At 41.2% G+C, this 20,477-nt stretch overlaps 1 long non-coding RNA gene across 1 annotated transcript in view; it reads right to left on the bottom strand.

Annotated features, from left to right (window-relative positions):
• Window positions 1-19,120, bottom strand: part of LOC102258220 — a 47,505-nt gene extending 28,385 nt beyond the window's left edge. Inside the window, exons 1-2 of the long non-coding RNA XR_313564.2 lie at window positions 19,027-19,120; window positions 18,075-18,183 (exon numbers count right to left, since the gene is read on the bottom strand). This is a non-coding gene — a long non-coding RNA (uncharacterized LOC102258220). The remainder of the gene's footprint in view (window positions 1-18,074; window positions 18,184-19,026) is intronic.
• Between the last annotated feature and the right edge of the window lie 1,357 nt (window positions 19,121-20,477).

Here is a 20,477-nt window from a genome sequence, read left to right as displayed (position 1 = left end):
CCACTGTAGCCACAGAGACTACAAATGGGAAGTTCCTAGGAGAAGTCAGGCAGGAGACTGTGCTTTGGGGACTCCAACACAGTTGGTTAATATTAGCAAAAACCTTTTCAAACTGGTTTCTTTTCCAGATATCTCTTTTGCAGTGAAGACACCTCCATTTGTAAGTTACTAATGTGAACCTCTCCCCAGCACCAACTACGCTGGTGAGGCTGGATTGAATTTGTGCACCAACTCCTCTCTTGATAAAATTTCACTCTATTGGAAGAGAACCCATGGAATTTTATTCCTAAGGGATATTTTTCTAAGATTTTGTTTCTTTTCTTTCTTTTTTTTGTCTAAAGTTTTATATATGTCTCTTTTTTCCCCAATTGACGACCCCCCCTTTGCCCCCAGCCATTCCCACTCTGGAAAGATTTTGTTTCTCCTTTATTCTTTTATTCTATTTAAGAAGTAGGTGTTCCATTGATTGAGTCCAACTTTCTAAAGAGTAGTAAACAATAATCGGACCAGAGTACCAGAGTTATGAGCATTCCTAAATTTAGGTTGGAATTTTGGCTTTAAAAGAAAAGCTACAGACTTGATTACAGGAAAAATACACACACACACACACACACACACACACACACACACACACACACACACAGAAATTTTGGAAAAGCCTATGTCCTTTTCAGCAGGAACCAGAAGCACAGGAGGAGGCTTGGAAATGGAGTAACTAGTTGAGGTAAACACGCCTGTATAGTTTCCTTTTGGCCTTCTCTGTCCAACCTTATCTATGAGCTGCTGCCCTGGAGCAGGAGCTTTCAAAGTATTTTAGAATACACATTGAATTCCCAGTCTATATTCATACAATTCCATATGTCTAAGAGCTATCTTCTAAAGATGATGAGTAGAGCCTTAGAACTATCTTCAAGTTCAAATTTGATCTGTGTCCAGTTAACAGTGGGCCCTTAAATGGCCTGTTTTGGCCTTCCAAAGTCTCAACTTCCTCAGTGGCAATTAGACCCACCTCACAATTTTTTCAGGATCGGATGTCATAGGGAAGTAAGAAACTGCCATGAATGCTGAATAGCTCTTGATAGTATTAAAGATTTGGTCTATCTAGAATGACTTTCACTGTTATCCCAACTGTGGATAATTATTAAGCTTCCTATGGCTCTGATTACAGTACATAGGCGATGGCTTGAAGGTCTACAGTATGTGAGACAGACATCCACCTCTGGGGGCCCACAGCACATGATTCAAACACCAGAGCCCCACTGGATTCTATCTTTCAAGAAAAGCACTAGAGCAGAGAGACCTTGAGCTCTAGATCCTCTTGGACCTCTCATGATGATAGACCCTAGATAGATTATTTCATTCCCTTTTATGCGGAAAAAAATTGAATTGGACATATCTGACTCCTACAGCTCAATGCTTCTATAACCTGCACTTAAAACTCTGGTCTTGACTAACTCATAGTCTCATTACTCTGGTTAATTAAGAAACTGAGGTGATAGAAGAAGCTTCATGAGCCATTATCTTCCTAATGAGTGCTAAGTGACCATCCTCAGGAGTATTCCAATTTTCTCAGCCCCTGAGCAGCTGACTCACAACTCTTATCTCCAACCTTCTTCTTTAGGTTCTGCTGGGAGTAGGAGGAACAAGAATGGTGGGAGGCTCTAAAGGGTTCAAAGAACCTGGCACCCTATGGGGATGTCATTTCCCAATCTCAACGACTCACAACTCTTATCTCCAACCTTCTTCTTTAGGTTTTGCTGGGGGTAGGAGGAACAAGAATGGTGGGAGGCTCTGAAGGGGTTAAAAGAACCTGGCACCCTATGGGGATGCCATATCCCAATCTCAATGGGAGATTCTTTAAACTACAGTCAACTTCATTTTCAATTTAAGGTGAAATTCCAGACTGGTAATCAAAGAATAGGAATTCAACACTTCCATTCAACCCATGTCCCTGGGGGCCTGCAATGGCAAGCGTTGGAAGGAAGAAGCAAAGTTGAACAATGTAAAACAAAGCACATTTAAAAAATAAACATCAGTTAGGATATAACTAACAGATGCACACTCCCTATATATGTCTTTATGTTTTTAATCATTCAGCCTTCGATTTCAAGATGCATTTCCTCTGAACCATCCCCTACCTGGGCCCAGGAAAGCATATGCCATGTAGAATTATGGTGATTCTGGCAAGCATCAGTTAGGATATAACTAACAGATGCACACTCCCTATATGTCTTTATGTTTTTAATCATTCAGCCTTCAATTTCAAGATGCATTTCCTCTGAACCATCCCCTACCGGGGCCCAGGAAAGCATATGCCATGTAGAATTATGGCGATTCTGGCAAGCACGATGAGTCAGGGACATATGGTGTCCCCCAGCTCTCTGTTTACTCTTGTACCTGGGCGGATTAGTCAGCCAGAGGCACAGAATCAGCCTGGATGCCATCTGGCCATTCCCTGGTACAGGCTGAAGGTAACAATTCAGCTCTACATACCTTGATAGCTAGGTGAGGGCTGGGATCATTCCAAGTGAGAACTTCACGCTGCAGCCCTGAACAGAAGGCAAGGCTCCTGTTGTACTCACTGTCAGACTGTCCTTCCTGTCTAAGCAAGAGGAAGCTGCAGTCTGGTGAAGGAAAACTGCCCTTGAGTTATTGGGAATCTGGTTTATTCAAGGCTTCCAAGATCTCTCAAGGGCTCTTCCCAACTCCAAGACACTACTAGATGGGTGCTCTCACTCTTTCCCTTGCTGGTCTGCAGACCTCAGAAGTTAATCTAAGGGTTACAGGTATTCTGCATTTAAAGCTGGTGCTTTGTCCGTGGAAAGATTCTAGACTTTGGCCCTATGTTTGCCTGCTTTTCAACTCTGATCTTGAGATCTTAGATAACTTTCTAAACCTCCATAAGTCTCCCTTTCTATGTCAATTCTCACAGAACTATTGCCTAGGATGAATTTATCCGAGATTATCTATGTAAAGCATCTGGATTCAGGAGGGATGCAATAATAGTTAGTGCCCTTCCCCACTCCCTAGATTATCTGGTTTTATTTCCCTCTGCCAGAGATTTCTTGGTAAACAGAAAGCTATTAGGTAATTTGCCTATAATCCTCGTGATGAAATAAAATTCTCATCAAAATAATGTTGATATCTTATTGGCAAGTCTGGGCCACAGAAACAATGATGGGGTGAAATAAAGTCGAAGCAACTAGCTGAAGGAAGAGGTTAACAAGTCACAATGTGAAGAGAGATAGACTGGTACTTAGGGGACCTGAACTCTTCCCCATGAAAAGTGAAATTGCACACCACTCTCTTGGGAGATGCTGAAATTTGTGGGCCTCCAAGATATGGCCTTCAACAGAATCTTTCCCCATCTCCATCATCCCAGGTTCACTTCTCTCTAATTCATCAGAATCGATTGTACTTTCCCACCCACCAGCCCCAAAAAGAGACCAATTTGACAATGAATTTCATAACCAATCATTTATGGGTAGCTTTTTATCATTAATCTTGGGACAAAATATTAACTTACAAGTTATAAAGTTCCAAATTATGAAGGCATCTCCATTGTATTTCTACTGGTCCAGTGGGTTTTGTTACAGAATTTGTATTTATTTCTGAGAAGAGTCGTGTTGTCTCAAAAAATGTCCTCTGCTTAGAACACTGTCTTGTTTGCAGTGGAGGTACTGCTGGTTCATACAAGCTCCTTCTGGGTGCAATTTTCACCACCAAACTTCCCCAGACCTGACAGCATCTGACCTAACTAAGAGAAATCAATGAGGGCTGAAAGGGTGGACTTTGTTCACCCATGATATTCCAATGAATATTTTCAGGCTTAAGGAACTGACTGTCTAAAAATCAAATTCATTGATTTTTTCCAAAGGGCAAGCAGATGGCCCCATTAGAAAAGGTCTTCCCAATAGTTTTCCAACACTCACTCTTTATTCTTCATAATGAATACCTGCTTTTCTGGAGGCTGAAAAAGAGAAGAAAACCCTAAAGTTGGCTATTGTGGAATATGCACAGGGCAGAGGGCATTTTTCTGTAGGGAAAGCTGCCCAGTTATAGAAAGCCATCTCCCAAACCTCACGTCCTGAGGGCAGCCATCTCTGTGAGCTCTCGTGACTTCTGGTTCTGACTTCTGGTATGTGTTTCCACACTAACAACGGTTTGCTGTGACCAGGACACCTCTGTTTACACAAAATGAGAGTGGCCCCAGAGTCCAAAATGACACAAGACTGGAGGAGTGCCAAATTACATAAGCACAGCTTCTTATATGTGCAAAGTGGAAACCATGGCCAGGCCGAAAAACAAACAAACAAAAAACAGGACTTCGGAGTCAAGAGGAGCGAGTTCTAGCCCTGGCTAGATCGCTTCCAAGATGAGTTGATTTCTTCTATGATCACACCATTTAATCTTTCCCAGGCTGTTTCTGCATCCATAGAATGAAACGACGACGCTTGTGTTGGCAGTGTGCTCGGTGCTTGCTAAATGTGTTATTAGCAGGAATAGAGACAGTTGACTTGCTTTTATGGAGGAATGAAGAAAAGGAAGTCGGGGAAGTGCAGTCTGTGAGATTTAGCGACAATTCCTCCTGCTTCAGATCCCAGATACCATGTCAGATTGAGGGCAGAGATTGCACCTCTGGTTGTATTCTTGAGCATTGCCTATATCCCCAGGGTGAGGAATTGAATTCTGGAGCACTGAGCTGTTCTGAAGGAGCTACCATTAATGGGGGAAATCCACATTTGAATTGTGTGCAAGGACTTTTGTCTTTGCTAGTCCTCAGCACTCTTGAAGAGAATGGTGTTGGAAGTTGTTTTTCCAGAGTGAACCCTTTGCTTCCTGAACCATCCAGATCCTTCCTGGATTCTTCTTTAAGTGGAGACAATCCAACATATATGCACAATTACTGTTCAGCATCTTCAAAGACATGTATCTGTGCTCAAATGTCATCCTGAATCAGCATATTAAATTCTTTCAACTTTTCTGTATGTTTGAAATATTTCATAATAAATTATTGGAAGATTTTTTAATTGCCTTAGTCCAAAACCACATTCTTATACTGCAGTGAATTTAGTCTTCATTTTAGGGGAGAGAAAAAATGGCAGTTTTATCAAAATGCAAAACAAATTTTAAAAATCTCATCACAATCTTATTTATAATAGCACAACATTCCTCCAAAACAGATTGCATTTTTTTATGGCACATTATTCTTAGGGAAGGCTCTGCAGTCATTAAAATATTAGGTAAAAAGATGATGCAGCAACTTCATGCCTATTATAATGCTAACTAAAACAAGCAACAGAGAGGCACATTTTTTTATACTTATTACAACTATGGTATAAAGGAAAACAGAAAGACCAGAAGTAGAGGTACTTAAGAAGATGCTGATGTTTTGATAATGGGGCTAAGATTATAGGAAAACTCTCGTTTATGCAAATGTTACCTTTGGTGTAGTTATATGACATTTTTTAAAGAAAAAATATTTTTATTTTCACTTAGTGTAATACTTTGATTTTGAAAAAAATAAGGGGAGTGTTTTATACCCAGGGCCCTCTACTTGGCACTGCTGGCAAGAGTAACTTTGCTTTGAAAGAAGATCTTGTTGGGTTGCCAAATGCATTGTTCAACTGTGGACGCAGAAATGACTTGGAACACAATAGTTGCCAAGTTAAGGAGTGCCTGCTGGGTAGCCCTCCTTAGGTCTGGTTCAAGTCCATTGTTACATCCACATGGCCAAGCTTTGAAGTTGGGTTCACAGAGCCCATTTTCTCAGAGCGTGAAGTTTATTATGTTGGAGACCACAGACCTGGGAGTGGGGACAAGATGTTCCAAAATGATCCTAAAGATCAACATAATCCCTGAAGAAATGTGTCAGAAAGAGCTGGAGACCTCCCGGCAAAGGTTGAGTTGTTATCAAAGGGGAAGTTGGGTATGGGCAGAGTATTTATTTCAGAAATTGATCCAGTGATCAGGTCGGCCTTTGGTGAACCAGCCCTTTGCTTCCGCTTAAACTGCCTCTCACAAAAGAGCCATAATTGCCCTTTGTTCTTAGGCAGCAGGAGTCAGGGTCACATCTAAAGCTCCTGGTTTCCCAACCAGGACCGGGCAAGGCTGAGAGGTCAGAATCCAAGAGCAGCAGGGTGCCGTGCACTCTGTGAAGGTTGCAGACCTGGAATTCTGACCCTGCCCAGCTCCTGGGTTGCCAGAGGCCTCAAAGTCCCAGAGATTCAGCTCTGGCGCCAGCCCTCCTGGGGAAGGGTCCTAGGTGCTCATTTTGTTTTGGAGAACTTGCATTCTTTTTTTAGCTCAATGACTTAGCAACAATATTGCTTAAAGACCTTCCATGTATAAGAAGCTAAGGTGGTAACTATAGATGAAGATACCCTCAAGGGATCCACAAAGAATCCACATAGGCATAGCCCATGTTATTATTATTATTGTTGTTGTTAAAAATCAATGTTTGTTGAGTCTTACTCCTTGTCAAACACTATTCTATGGACTTTCCCTAAATTAACTGATTTAATCTTCATAACAGCTCTATGACATGGGTCCTATTAGAATGTGCATTGTATAAAGAAGGAAACTGAGACACAGAGAAGCAAGCATAGGCAGTCTTGCTCTAGAGCAGTGATGGCGAACCTATGCTATGCATGTCAGAGGTGACATGCAAACTCATTTTTTTGGTTGATTTTTTCTTTGTTAAATGGCATTTAAATATGTAAAATAAATATCAAAAATATAAATCTTTGTTTTACTATGGTTGCAAATATCAAAAAATTTCTATATGTGACATGGCACCAGAGTTAAGTTAGGGTTTTTCAAAATGCTGACACGCCGACCTCAAAAGGTTTGCCATCACTGCTCTAGAGCCTGCAGTCCTAACTCCCACACCCACCCCAAGGCTGTCTCTCATACAGCGACAGGTGTCATGAAGCATTAGCTTTGGACAGAAAGGCTAGGGAATTTTTTCAGGTGTTTTGGAAGTTTGCTGCTCCAATGTGGGCTTTTCAGCATTTCTTTTCAGTTTAAGGGTTCAGTGAATAAAAGTCCTCCTTTATTTACTTCAAAATCTCTGAGTAACATCAAATAAAAATATTTCTTTTTCAATATAAAAACAACATAAACCTACACATTTATTCTTAATCAAAAAAATAACATATTTGTGTAACTCAAAACCCCATAACCAGTGGTGTTTTGCATGCTTTTTCATCGCATCTCCCCACATATTTAACAATTTCAATAATATAACATATAACAATTTGCCTCCCTTGTGTTCCTGTTGCTTAAATTTAAAGCAGGTACAAAGTTGCTACATCATTTTTATATTTATCACATGAATGTATTCTGTGTGGCGGCTATTCCATAATTAACTTGACTATTACCCTATTTTATACCATTCTTTATGAATAACATTGTGATGGACATCTCTAGGTCTAAAGCATGTTTCATATATTACACTAGAGGCCAGATGCATAAATTTGTGCACAGGTTGGGTCCCTAAACCTAGCCGGCGATAAAGGCCAATCAGGTTCTCCGCCTCCCCCCTCTCCTCCTTCCCTCACAGCCCGTGTCCACTGCCACTCACTCCTGGTTCCCCATCCCAGCCTGGGGCCTGCCCAGGGGGAAGGGCCATCTGCCACCTTTGTGGGTGAGTGCAGGCCAATCAGGGCCTGCTGTCTGGGGAGGAAACAGGAGAGGGACCGGGGAGATTGGCTGCTCGCCCCAAGGAGGGAGCTAGCCCTCAGCCCCCCTGGGAAAGGGGTCACATCCACCACCACCCACCCCTGGTTCTCCGTCCTAGCCCGGTGGCCCGTCCCCAATCAGGCGATCGGGGCCTCCCAGCTTGGGGGGGGGGCGGGTAGTGGGGGAGAGACCAGGAGTTTGGCCAACAGGCCCCATTGGTGATCAAGGCTTGCTGGCTGGGGCAGCTCCTGCATTGAGTGTCGGCCCCCTGGTGGTCAGTGCACGTCATAGCAACCAATCATTCTGGTCCTTCCATCAAAACGGTCGCTTAGGCTTTTATATATATTGTTTCCCAAGCCAGAATTCTTAGAGGTGGGATTTTACAGAATCAAGAAGTAGGAACATTTCTAAAAATGCTTGATACACACTGGGTATTATCTCCCAAAGTGTACTCTAAGGCAGAATGTTTTACTTGTCAGCAGTTGATCACTTGTCAAGCAGTATTTTAACAAAGAATTAAGTATATGTGGCCAGGAATGTAATCTGAGTCCAAGCTGAAGAATAGGAGATTTTAAGTAAAGCAGGAAGTTGATGGAACCCCTGGGAAATACGCTGAGGAAGGTGAGTGAACACACTTCCTCATACAGATGTTGAAGAGCAAGAACTTGATTGTGGAGATAATGGGGCCCCTTTCTAAGGTGCCAAACAGAGCCTATAGGATCAGACTTGCACATATAAAAGATATCCATGCAAGGAAGCAGCTGGGAGGATGGGTGGTGATGAGAAGACAGTGGTCACAGGAGGCCATCAGAGGAGTGAGGAATGTGGGATTGTTAAGACTTGAATATAACTCATCTGGAGGTAGGAATATAGATGTCTTCCCAGGTTCCTGAATCGATGTCACTCAGCTTAGAAAGTACACACACAAGAAAGAAACGGCTTAAAGATTGGAATGGAAGGGATGATTAATTTAGCTTGAAGCTGAGGCACTGATAGAGTCTCTATCCAGAGAACTATTGAAGAAGAATTGTACATAATGATCTGAGCCCCAGGGAGGGGTCTGAGGAAGGGGCTGGGCTTGAATATCACCGCTGTTCAGGCCTAACCTGCAGCTCTGTGAGTGAGGTAACCCCCCAGAGAGAGGTGCTAAAGGGAGCAGAAGAGAGAAGACTGAGAAACACAGACATTCAGGGACATGATAGATGGCAAGGATTCAGAAAAGGTGATGAGGGTCTGAAAATGCAAGAGAACATGATATGGTGCAGCTAGGTCACAGAACAATTTTTTAAAATATATATTTTTAAATATGTCTTGTAACCTTAGGAGAAATTAAAAAAAGAAAAGAGGGGAGACAGAGGAGAGATTAACCACAAATGTTACAGAGATCAGCCACCATTCCTGGGCAAACACTATCTATAATAATAAAAGCGTAATATGCTAATTAGACCAGATGTCCTTCTGTACAATTTTCCGGACAATGCCGTGGCGGTGGGGGGCCGAGCCCCTTGCACGAATTTCGTGCATTGGGCCTCTAGTTTGATGATGATTTCACAACTCCCTGATTCTCAGTTTTCTCATCTGTAAAATGGAAAATGCTATTAATTACAAAGTTCTTGTGAGGTGTGGTTGAAAAAAATATGTGTCAAAACTGCCCATAAACCAACATTCCCAGAAGTGTATTTTTGTGGACTATTCCTTGAGATGAGAGCTGTGAGATGATAAGTTATTGTAGTCTGATAGAACTAGGGTCTATGATGTTAGACAAGATTAAGCAGGTTTCCTTGCTGCAACTCCTCTGAACCTTTAATGGACTCACATGCAGAGTGAGTTTCCAAGAGAGACATACAGTATTTTCCCAAACGTATTGGGCCATGGAACACTTTTCACAGAGTACCTGCAGGGATCCGTGCCTACAGAACCCACCTTGGGAAACCCAGTGCAGTGAGTACAGTGACACCCACTTTACCAAGCTGGGGGGATTGGTGTGGTGACATGTGCAAAGTTCCTAGCAGGACTGGTGATCAGTAATCATTAGCTCTTTTCCCACACCAGACAAAGAAAGCAGGCGTGTCATTCTGGAAAATCAGAGCTAAAGTGCACAAAGGAAATCTTAGGAAACACTCTGAGACCCTATGTTCTTTTCAGAAAAGCAGCTGTGAATGGGGTCAAGTGCCAGGTCTACAACTTTCTAGCTGTGTGATCTGGCAGTAGTTACTTGGCCTCTCTGAGAAATGATGCAAGAATGAAATCAGATAATATAGTATTTGCCTCTTACTGTATAATGAATTACCCTAAAACTGAGTGACTTAACACTCATTTATTATTTCAGTTTCTGTTGGTAGAACACCAGGCATGACTTAGCTGAATTCTCAGCTTTGAGATCTCTTGTAAGACTGCAATTGAGATGTTGGCCAGTACTGGGGATTCAACTAAAAGCCACACTGGAAAAGAATCTACTTCCAAGCTCACATTAGTGGTTACTGGTGGGATTCAGTTACCTGAGGACCTCAGTTCCTCTCTGGTTTTTGGCCAGAAGTCACCACTCGTTTCCTTACCATGTGGGCCTCTCCAACATGGTAGCTTGCGCCATCAAAGCAATAAGAGGGTGAGACTGCTAGCAAGAAGGAGTCCCAATCTTTTGTAACTTAATCATGAAAGAGCCATCCCCTCATTGACCTCATACTCTGTTTGTGAGAAGCACATTACTCAAGGGAAGATTACACAAGGCCAGGAGGTAGGGCCACTGGGTGTTATCTTAAAGACTGCATGCCACATAAAGAGAAGCGTTTTTATATTTTAACTTCCTATATAATGGTTGGTTATTCTTACTATTTAAAAAAAAATGCCTGTTAAAATTGATTGGTCAATAACATCAGCTGACTATCACCTTAGAGAATCAAAGCATTTAGAAAGCATGGCAATGGGGGAAGAAAAGCAAAACAAAACACAGAATACAAGATTCACCATTGGCTGACTATAAAACAAAGCACTTTGACATGATCTTAAACCATAAGCCACCCAGAAAGCCACTGCTTCATAGTTTTTACTCTCATTGAGCAATGTTCTTGGATTTATACCATTACCCATCTCTTTTTGAAAGGCAAAGATGGGTAAAAAAACATTATTTTAAGTATTTTACACATAGTAACTCATTTAATCTCAGGAAAACCCTGTAAATAGGTTCTGTTATCCTCATTTACAAATGAAGAAACTGAGGTACAAAGAAGTCACAGGATGGGGCCAGTGGTCCTGTAGCTCATGAGTGGAAAATTGGGGATCCCAACCCTCTTTGTGAGCTCACAGTCTATCTTAGTCTCTATAGTGTATGACCTTGTAGGAGCAGGAGTACATTGTCTCTGGTCACTCAAGGTGAATTAATTACAGAGAAACCATCCTCCAGGTAAACACTAGAGATGTGAGGTAGGGGAAGAATGGGAGGTGGGACGACAGCAGACAGACTCACCCCCACGTGGCTTTGCCTTAATCCTTGCACCCATTCAGTATATCTGTGATGTCAGCAGGCCAAGGCTAGCTGGGGTCCTGCTGAAAGTTATGAAAATTACGGTCTTAGTTACCCCTTAGTGAGCTCAGATTAATTTATTAGCCTTTCTGAATCCCAAGGTAAAAAAAACCAGATACTGAAAACTCTCCTAGAGCCTTTCCTGTGACCAAGAATCCAGAAATAAACAGGCCTGGATAACCTTCAGAGGCTGGGTTAGTAGGAAGCCATGCCCCAATCTGTACAAATCACAATAGACCTTTTTACAAATTGAGGTTTTGTGTAAGTGTAGCACAAAGCTTGGAAACCTGACAACATCTGTGCATGTTTCTGAGCTTGGTCAAGCCAGAGCACCACCACAGAGCTTTTGGGAACATTATGACATCAAATATGTTACCATGGGTTATCTCGTAGACCCTGGTTGGTGTCCCCTTGCCTTCTCTATCCTTGTGGATAGAGGCATCTTACTTTCCAGGAAAATGAAAAAAAAACTTCAGCTTTCTCACAAATGGGTTCTGGTGGTCACCATGTCAACCCATGAACTTACTAAGGATGTCACAGCACCAGAAGCTGAGTTTAGGAAGTGACAGAATTTAGCACATCATGTGACTAAGGAAACAGCTTAGAAGAGTGGGTATGAATGCAAGTCCTCCCATCCCCCATTACCCACCTCCTAAAAATGAAAAGCCAGGTAGAGGGAACACCAGTGCTTCTGTCATTGTTCTCCTTAACTTTGGAGCCTGTTAATTAACCACTGAGCCAAATTAGCTCAGCCAGGAACAAAGGCCAGTGGGGGCAGGAAGGAAAGAACAAAGCACTTCAAAAGGACTTGAAGTCATTCTCCAGGCCTGATGCTTGGAGAGCTACCCAGAGAGATGCCTGCCACCTGCAGAACTGGAATTCAGCTCCCACAAAGAACTTGCTATCCAATGCTTTCCAAACTCTGCACAGAATGAGTTCCTCACACCATCCTTTGCAAAGATTAATACAACAGCCACACACACACTCTTGCTGCCACATTCTGTCTACCCATCTGTCACCATTTGACACTTTCAGACATGGTCTCCTCGATGATTCCAAACACTGCTCTAGCTTCTGAGAGTAATTCCAATCACATCCAGAAGTTTGGTGGGATCATTAGTCCTGCATCTGGAATCAAGGAACAAAACCTAACAGACAAAGTCTTTCTTCTCTCCCAAATGAGATCCCCAGCTCTAAAAGGACTGCCTTAATTTTACATCAGTGTTTTATCTCTGGCATTGATATCTCATGGAGAAAAGACAAGTTTTAAGAAGTTTCATGACCTGAGAAGCTCTTTTTTTCTAATCCTGGGAGTCTGGGATTAATTCCATATTTCCCATTTTCTACCTCTGTGATCCTAGACTGGATGCTGAATCTCTCAGAGTTTCAGTATTATTTGTTATAAAGACAGGGTCATCACACAAATTTGGCTGGTTTGCTTTGAGCACTGATTCATATAATGTATATGGCATGCCTTGTTCTTGACCCTTCATTTTCAAAGCATTTCTGAGGATTCTCAAAAATGTTCTTGTCTTTTGTCCAGCCAAACAGGTAAGGATTTTACACTTTTTTTCCCAGCATATCCAGGTGACAACACTTTAGTTCACCCAGGATTCTTGGGGTAAATGCAAACATGGCCCAGCCCCATGGGGTCTAAGCTACTTGCCAGAGTAGAGCATGAGAACTTGACTGGCTCAGGCTCAATCCTGTCCCATCCTGGATTGGCTGTTAATAGTAGGCATTTGTAGTAAAGCCTTGGTATTCTGGGTGTCTACATTCCCCCATCCATACCTCATATTGGTTCTTATCTCTGAACTGGACTCCTGACCTTGAATCACCACACTGCTCCCTCTGGTAGTTTTTGTTTGTTTGTTTGTTTGTTTTATTTGTTGTTAGTTTTTATGTAAGCTTGGTTAATGACATATAAGTTCCAGGTGTACAACATTATAATTGGATATATCTATACTTTTTGTGTATCCACCACCAAAAGTCTAGTTTCCTTCTGTTACCATATATTTGTGAATTGGGTAATGGAGGTCAAATACGTGCTCCTTTTTGTCTTGCTGGTACCTGGTCATCTTTCATTTCCAACCTCAGCTACTCAGAACTGACCCCTATTGGAAATTTCTTACTTATGTCTCAGAGAATTCAGAGCCTTAGATCGAGGAAGGGTCTTAGAATACAGATATAATGTCTAACTTCTTAGTACAAGGATCCCCTCTGAAGCCAGCAGCCAGCCAGCCAGCCAGCCAGCACATCTATTGATCTCCCATTATATCCCAGGTACTGCAGTAAGTCAAAAAATCCAAAAATTAACAAAACTTTAAGAAACTCATCTTCTGGTGATGGATACAAGCACATAAATGTATATTTACCTGTTACAAATTGATTGTTCATCTTAGAGGCTATTCAACCAGGCTGTGCGCCAACATCTCCATGACAGGGCCTTCTTTGTGATAGGGCTTTGTCCATCACCAGGTGTTTCTAATTGCTAAAATGTTCTTTCTAATTTGAGCCCTTTTCTCCTCCCTTCTACCTTCACCTATTGGATTTAGAGTTTAAACCCATGTCAATCTGAGATCAGACTCCATTCTTACCAATAGTGTGACTTTGAGCAAATCTTTCAACCTCTCTGGGACTCAGTTTGTTCAGCTGTAAAATGAGAACAATATTATATGGATGTGTTATATTATGTGAGTTAACAGTTTTGCTCTAAACAGATAAGGAAACTGAGGCTCAGAATGCTTAAACCAGCGGTTCTCAACCTGTGGGTTGTGACCCCTTTGGGGGTCGAACGACCCTTTCACAGGGGTCGCCTAAGACCATCCTGCATATCAGATATTTATATTACGATTCATAACAGTAGCAAAATTACAGTTATGAAGTAGCAACAAAAATAATTTTATGGTTGGGGGTCACCACAACATGAGGAACTGTATTAAAAGGTCGCGGCATTAGGAAGGTTGAGAACCAGTCTAGACCTAAATATTACTGCGCACAGGGCTTCTCCATTTGATGGACCATGGCTACCTCAAGATGAATGTGAACACATCTTCTTTCCCTACAAATCTGTTCCATCCCATCTTCTCCTGTCTCACCCAAGTCAGATGCCTGGAAGTCATGCGCACCTCCAGCTCTCACTTCACCTCTGACAGCCAACCAAGCCTCTGGTGCTGCCTCTTGAATGCTGCCCACTCAGCCCTCTACTCTTCACCCCCTTGCATGGTTTTGGTTGCTGCAGGCTTCATTTCTTGCCTGGATTTCAGCAAGTCTCCTAACTCTTCTCCCTGCCTCCAGTCAGACCTCCTGTAATTTGTTGTCCTATCTGGTGCCCAAGTGCTTTTTTAAAAATTTGTACTATTTGCTTAAGACTCCTCCCTGGCTAATCATTGTCTCAGAGATAGCATCTACCTTCCTTAACATACAATCCAGCCCATTTATCTTCTGTCCCTGCTGCCTCTCAAGGCTACTCCACCATTCCCTGCTTCATCCTCTGCTCCAGACTATTTAGATCACTTGAGTTATGAGGATAATTAGAAAACCAGTTAAGCCTATTGGGTTTTCACTAGGAGCTACACAATTGTCCTGTCAGCCTTACATGTATGTGGAGGATACAAATTACTGTCTCATAAGTGAAGAGAATGGGGTTCAAAGAAGTTAAGTCACTTGCCCAGAATTTTCAAAATCAGGTCTATTTTCAGGGGTGGGCAAACTTTTTGACTCGAGGGCCACAATGGGTTCTTAAACTGGACCGGAGGGCCGGAACAAAAGCATGGATGGAGTGTTTGTGTGAACTAATATAAATTCAAAGTAAACATCATTACATAAAAGGGTACGGTCTTTTTTTTTTTTAGTTTTATTCATTTCAAACGGGCCGGATCCGGCCCTCAGGCCGTAGTTTGCCCACGGCTGATTTAGCTCCATAACTCATGCTCTTCGCCACTGTGCTCTAGAAAACTGGCTGGCTGCTCAGTGTGGACCACCTTCTATGCCCTGTCCCACCCCACTCCAGGTTGGCTGATTCCTTCAGATCTTAGTTAAAGGGCCAGCCCCCTGGAAAACTATGGTTGACCTTTTGTCCCCAGGCTGACTCAGATGGCTCATTAACCTTTCATTTATCATACTTCTTTCAATTGAAGATTCCATCATCTCAGATACGCATCCTTGGCTTAATATCTCTATGCAGGAAAACAAAAATTCCACCATGATAAATGTACACATCCTCAGTCATATCTCACACAGCACACAAACACACATGCACATACAAGCACATAAGATAGCTCCTATGCAAACAGCTAAATTCAGTCTCTACTAGCGTACCGCTATTGGTCCAATTTCCAATTCTATGAGGCTACGCTTCTTAAGGAATTATCTCATTTTGATACCCCCAATGCCTGATACATGGTAGAAACTCAATGATTAAACTTCAGTGGAAAAATAATAAATAGCAAAAAAAAAAAAACCCAAACAGCTAGCATTTTTTAAGCACATAGAAAACTCCAGGCATTGAACTAAGCATTTAATATGGATTATCTTATTTTAATTGCTCATGACAAAAACTATGAGATAGGGGTTTTTCTTACCTATATTTTGTGAGAATGGAAACAAAAAAAAATCAGAGAGGTTAAGTAAGTCACTTAAGGTTACAAAAATAGACTGATAATGGATTGAGATTTAAAAACAGTTTGGCTGGTGTCAAAGTTTGAGTTTTAACCATAGGCTGCCTTTCCAAAGAACAGACTCTTCATTGCTCCTCAGAAATGATGTTCAGCCTCTCAGTGTCCTCACACCTTCCTGTCCCCACCCACATAGGCCAAACCTAATAAGATTATTCTCATCCTTCTTTCTTTTTGTCAGTGTCTTTCTCAAAAAAATCACACAAAAAGTTAACTTCAATTCAAAATAGCTTGTCCAGCATAGAAAATAATAGAATTAGTACCTCCTTTCACCTGGATGCCATCTTGTCAACCTATTTTAACAGCTGAGGCACACTGTCGATATTAGGTGAGCACGTAGTCTCCCTTGACTCTAAGTCTTTCTCATTAAAACTAAGCCAGGCAGCATTATTGTACTTCTATCATTTGTAAGATGTCTCTTTGACTTAATATCATCTTTGCAGAAAAATAAATTAAAATTTACCATGGAAAGTATACACTGCTTCAATATGCACTTCATGCCATATATAAAAATAAATCTAAAAAGAACTGTAAACCTAAATGTGAAATTAAACATAGCAGAAAATCTTTGTGACCTCTGATTAGACAAATATTTCTTAAATATGATACCAAAAATACAACACATGAAGAAAAGTTGATAAATTAAACTTTACCAAAATGAAAATTTATTCTTAAAAAGTCACTGTTAACAAATGAAAAGACAATCCAACCAACTGGGGGACAATATTTACAAAACACATATCAGATAAAGAACTTACCCAGAATACATAGAAAACTTTCAAATTCAATAAGAGAAAAAAATCCAACAAAAAAATTGAACAGACACTTCACTACAGAAGATATATGGACAAATAATCATATGAAAAGATGACCATATTAAGATTTCTTTTAAGAAAATGCTGACAATATCAAGATACAGAACTTTCATACATTGCTACTGGGAGTGACAATGGCCATGGCAACTTTGGAAAACATTTGGTCAGTCCCCTAAAATCTTAAACATACCCATGCCAGGGATGCACTGCCTGAATCTAATCATGAGGCAACAGGAAAAAGAAAAATATGGAACTGTATCATTCAAAACTGTCATATCATAGGTACAAAGAAATATTATATAAATGTTCCAGATTAAAGGAGATCATAGAGACTGACAACATACGTTTAGGGGGAAAAATGCTAAATGTATATTATTGACTCAATAATATAATCTGAATGCTGATGGTAGATTAGATAAAATATTGTCAATGTTAAATTCACTGAGGTTGATCATTGTACTATGGTTATGTAAAAATATCTTTACTCCTAAAAATATACACTGAAATATTTAAGAGTAAATAGAAAAAATTTAGGAGTAGAGAGTCAGGATGTGTGCAACTTTCTCTCAAACAGTTTAGGAAAAAAATATTATTTCTTAAAATTATTATCTGTATTATTTTGTTATTATTGAACTTATTATTATTGTCAAAATTCTTTCCAAATAAAACCTTTTAAAAATGTATCCTTTAAGCATGTCATTTTACACATACATTTAGCACTAGGAGTGTTGCTTAATTACAGAATGTGGGTGGGGAAAGGATGGAAAATGGTTTTCCAAGCCCAGTGAAAATCCTCTATCGGCTTATAAGCTGGATCCTCATAAAAGCATCAGTTCTAAATATCACTTTACAGTTGTTTCTCCCAGGCTTTTTATTGGGACAAACATCATGCACACTTCCTCCTTCAGACAATGTCTTTTCTGGTGTGGTAAGGGCCCCTGCAGACACTTGCCAATCATTTCCAACACAACAACCTCCATTTTCCTCAAGATCCTCCAAAGAAGGATTGAATATTTACCAAAGTTATCTCAACATTTTCCCTTTTCCACTGTTTGATGTGACCAGGATCTTCTTGGATATAGTCAGTGATCCTGTTGGTCAAGACCTAAGCAGTCCCATGACTTTATTCTTCTCTTTCATGGTCATTTTACTGCTCAGTACTACTTAGGGTGGGAGTAGGTGCATAGATTATAAGGAAGAAGATCAATTAATTCTGGTGTCTTGTTTTCATCACAGATTTGTCATCCTGATAGATGTGCTATTAACACAGAAATAGAAATACATTGGCTCAGACAAAGTTTGGAGAAAGGGATAAAATTCCTGTAGCAATTACCAGATCTTAGAGAATTAACACATGAAAAGCTTAATTATCACACTCACAAAGATCAATATGGATTGCTTCATGCTCCTCCAAGTGATGACTGGGAGATCCAGGCCCCTTGACTTTAGTGTCATTATCATCTTCAACTTGTATTCTGCACTGTTGCCACTGCATGGGGGGGGGAAAAGAGAGTGGGTAGCACATGGAGCATTGTGTGTAGGTCTAGAAGAGGCTTACATCATTTTATCCACATCATACAGCCGACAATAAATCATAGACATCAAAACTCCTCCACTGGGAGATGGGCCTACATTTCCTCCTCTTGAATCTAGATGGAACTTTATAGCTATCTCCACCTGCAGAATATAGTGGAAGTGCCAGTGCATGGCTTCTAAGACTACATTGTAAAAGACAGTGTGGCTCACTCTCTCTGTGTCTCTAAATGCTCATCTTTGGACTATAGCCACAACATTGTGATGAAGCCTAGGCCACATGGAGAGGCCACATGTGTATGTTCCTGCTGACATCCCCAAGTAGTTCCCCAGCCAAGAGCCAGGATCAACTGTTAGCTCTGTAAGTGAATAAGTCTTCAGCTTTCTACTGAAGGCTCTAGACATGATGGAGCAGAAATGAGCTATCCTGCCCGGCCGGCATAGCTCAGTGGTTGAGCGTCAAACTATGAACCAGGAAGTCATGGTTCAATTCCCAGTCAGGGCACATGCCACATGTCTGGTTGCAGGCTCAATCCCCAATGTGGGGCATGTGGGAGGCAGCTGATCAATGATTCTCTCTCATCATTGATGTTTCTATCTCTCTCTCCCTTCTCCCTTCCTCTCTGAAATCAATAAAAATATATTTTTTGCCAAAAGAAATGAGCTATCCTGCTGTATCCAGTGAAATTCCTGACTTGCAAAAAATTATAAGAAATAAAAAATTATTATTATTGTTTTAAGTCACTAAGTTTAGATAACTTGTAACACAGTGATAATAGATAACTAACACAGTGAGCACCTTGCTAGTCTCTGCACAATTCTCCAGCCTCTCTACATGGAGTTGCATATTGGGATTCTCAGACTACCAGCTGGTAGAATAACTACCACAACCACCGTCACCACCACCATCTTCACTGGTCATTGTTGGTCTCAGTAAGAAATGCAGATGCCACACTGAAAAGGGAAAATTGCGAGAGTTTTGTAAAGGTGGTTATGGCAGGGTTACGGGATTTTATTAGTAACATACTCTGGGACTGGCAACAATGAAGGGTGGGGTGACATTACCATCCTAGTCCTGAAGGGGCAAGGTAAGGACTGGCTATGGGAATCTAACTATACAGGAGGGATCCGCTGAAAGGGATTGTGACATTCTGAATGCAACCACGGAAAAGAGAGGCCCAGTAAAGAGAGCTAGGGGGATAAATGCCCAAACTGTCTCTCCTCTCACTCTCTGGTCTCTCAACAATATATTTCCTATTGGTTGAAAAGAACATGAAGCAAAAGGCAAAGGAGCCTGGCTGACACAGTCATGGGGTCAGCCTCCCAGGGGAAAGAGCAGGATGAGAAAGGTGGAGAGTAGATTTGGAGAAGAAATGTGGATATTCTGCACATTCACCATCATCACCATCATTACCACCATCACCACCATCATCATCATCTTTATCATCACCAACTTTATTTACCTCAAATGTGCATACAAATTCCTCATGCTTTCTCTTGTACCATCCTCAGAAGATAACTCTTGCATCTAGCAGTGGACTTGGTACATAAGTGGTGCTTAGTTCAAGCCCATAAATATAGTAGAATTTCTACACTATTCAAGGATCTGGGATAGAAATATTGGTACAGAGACTGAAATTCCAAGTATCATCACAAAAATGCAAAGTTTAGGAAGGCTTCATCAGAAAAGACTCATGGAGGTAATGGTGCCCAAGTTTGCCTTTGGGTGATGAATAGATCTCACAACAGGTGTACTTGAAAGGAAGAGAGAGCTTCCACATCCTGGAAACCACATGAAAGAAAAGTTTAAAGGTGAGGGAAATAGAGACCATGTCATGGAAACAGGAAATATTTCCATTTTTCTGCAGCATAGAACTTAAAATAAAATAAAAGATGTAAGTTCTGCAGGTGAAAAAGAAGAGTGCTCATAAACACTGAGTGGCCAGATTATTATGACCACCCCATCACTACTTCGTTGGGCCACCTTTTGCCTTCAATACTGTGGCGATTCTTCTTGGCATTGACTCCACGAGATGTTGAAAGGTGATGCGAGGAATCTGACACCATGCCTGATGAATAGCACTGTCCAGTTCTGTGAGATTTGATGGTTGTGGAACCAGCTGCCTGATGGCTCTTTTAACTTCATCCCACAAATGCTCAATTGGATTGAGATCTGGTGATTGTGGGGCCACCTAAGCAAGGTAAAGTCTCCCTCATGTTCTTGAAACCACTCCTGCACAATACAAGCAC

This window comes from Myotis brandtii, unplaced genomic scaffold (assembly GCF_000412655.1).
Source record: "Myotis brandtii unplaced genomic scaffold, ASM41265v1 scaffold217, whole genome shotgun sequence".
In the NCBI taxonomy this organism is placed as follows: Eukaryota; Metazoa; Chordata; class Mammalia; order Chiroptera; family Vespertilionidae; genus Myotis; species Myotis brandtii.
This window is presented reverse-complemented; position numbering and strand designations above follow the sequence as displayed.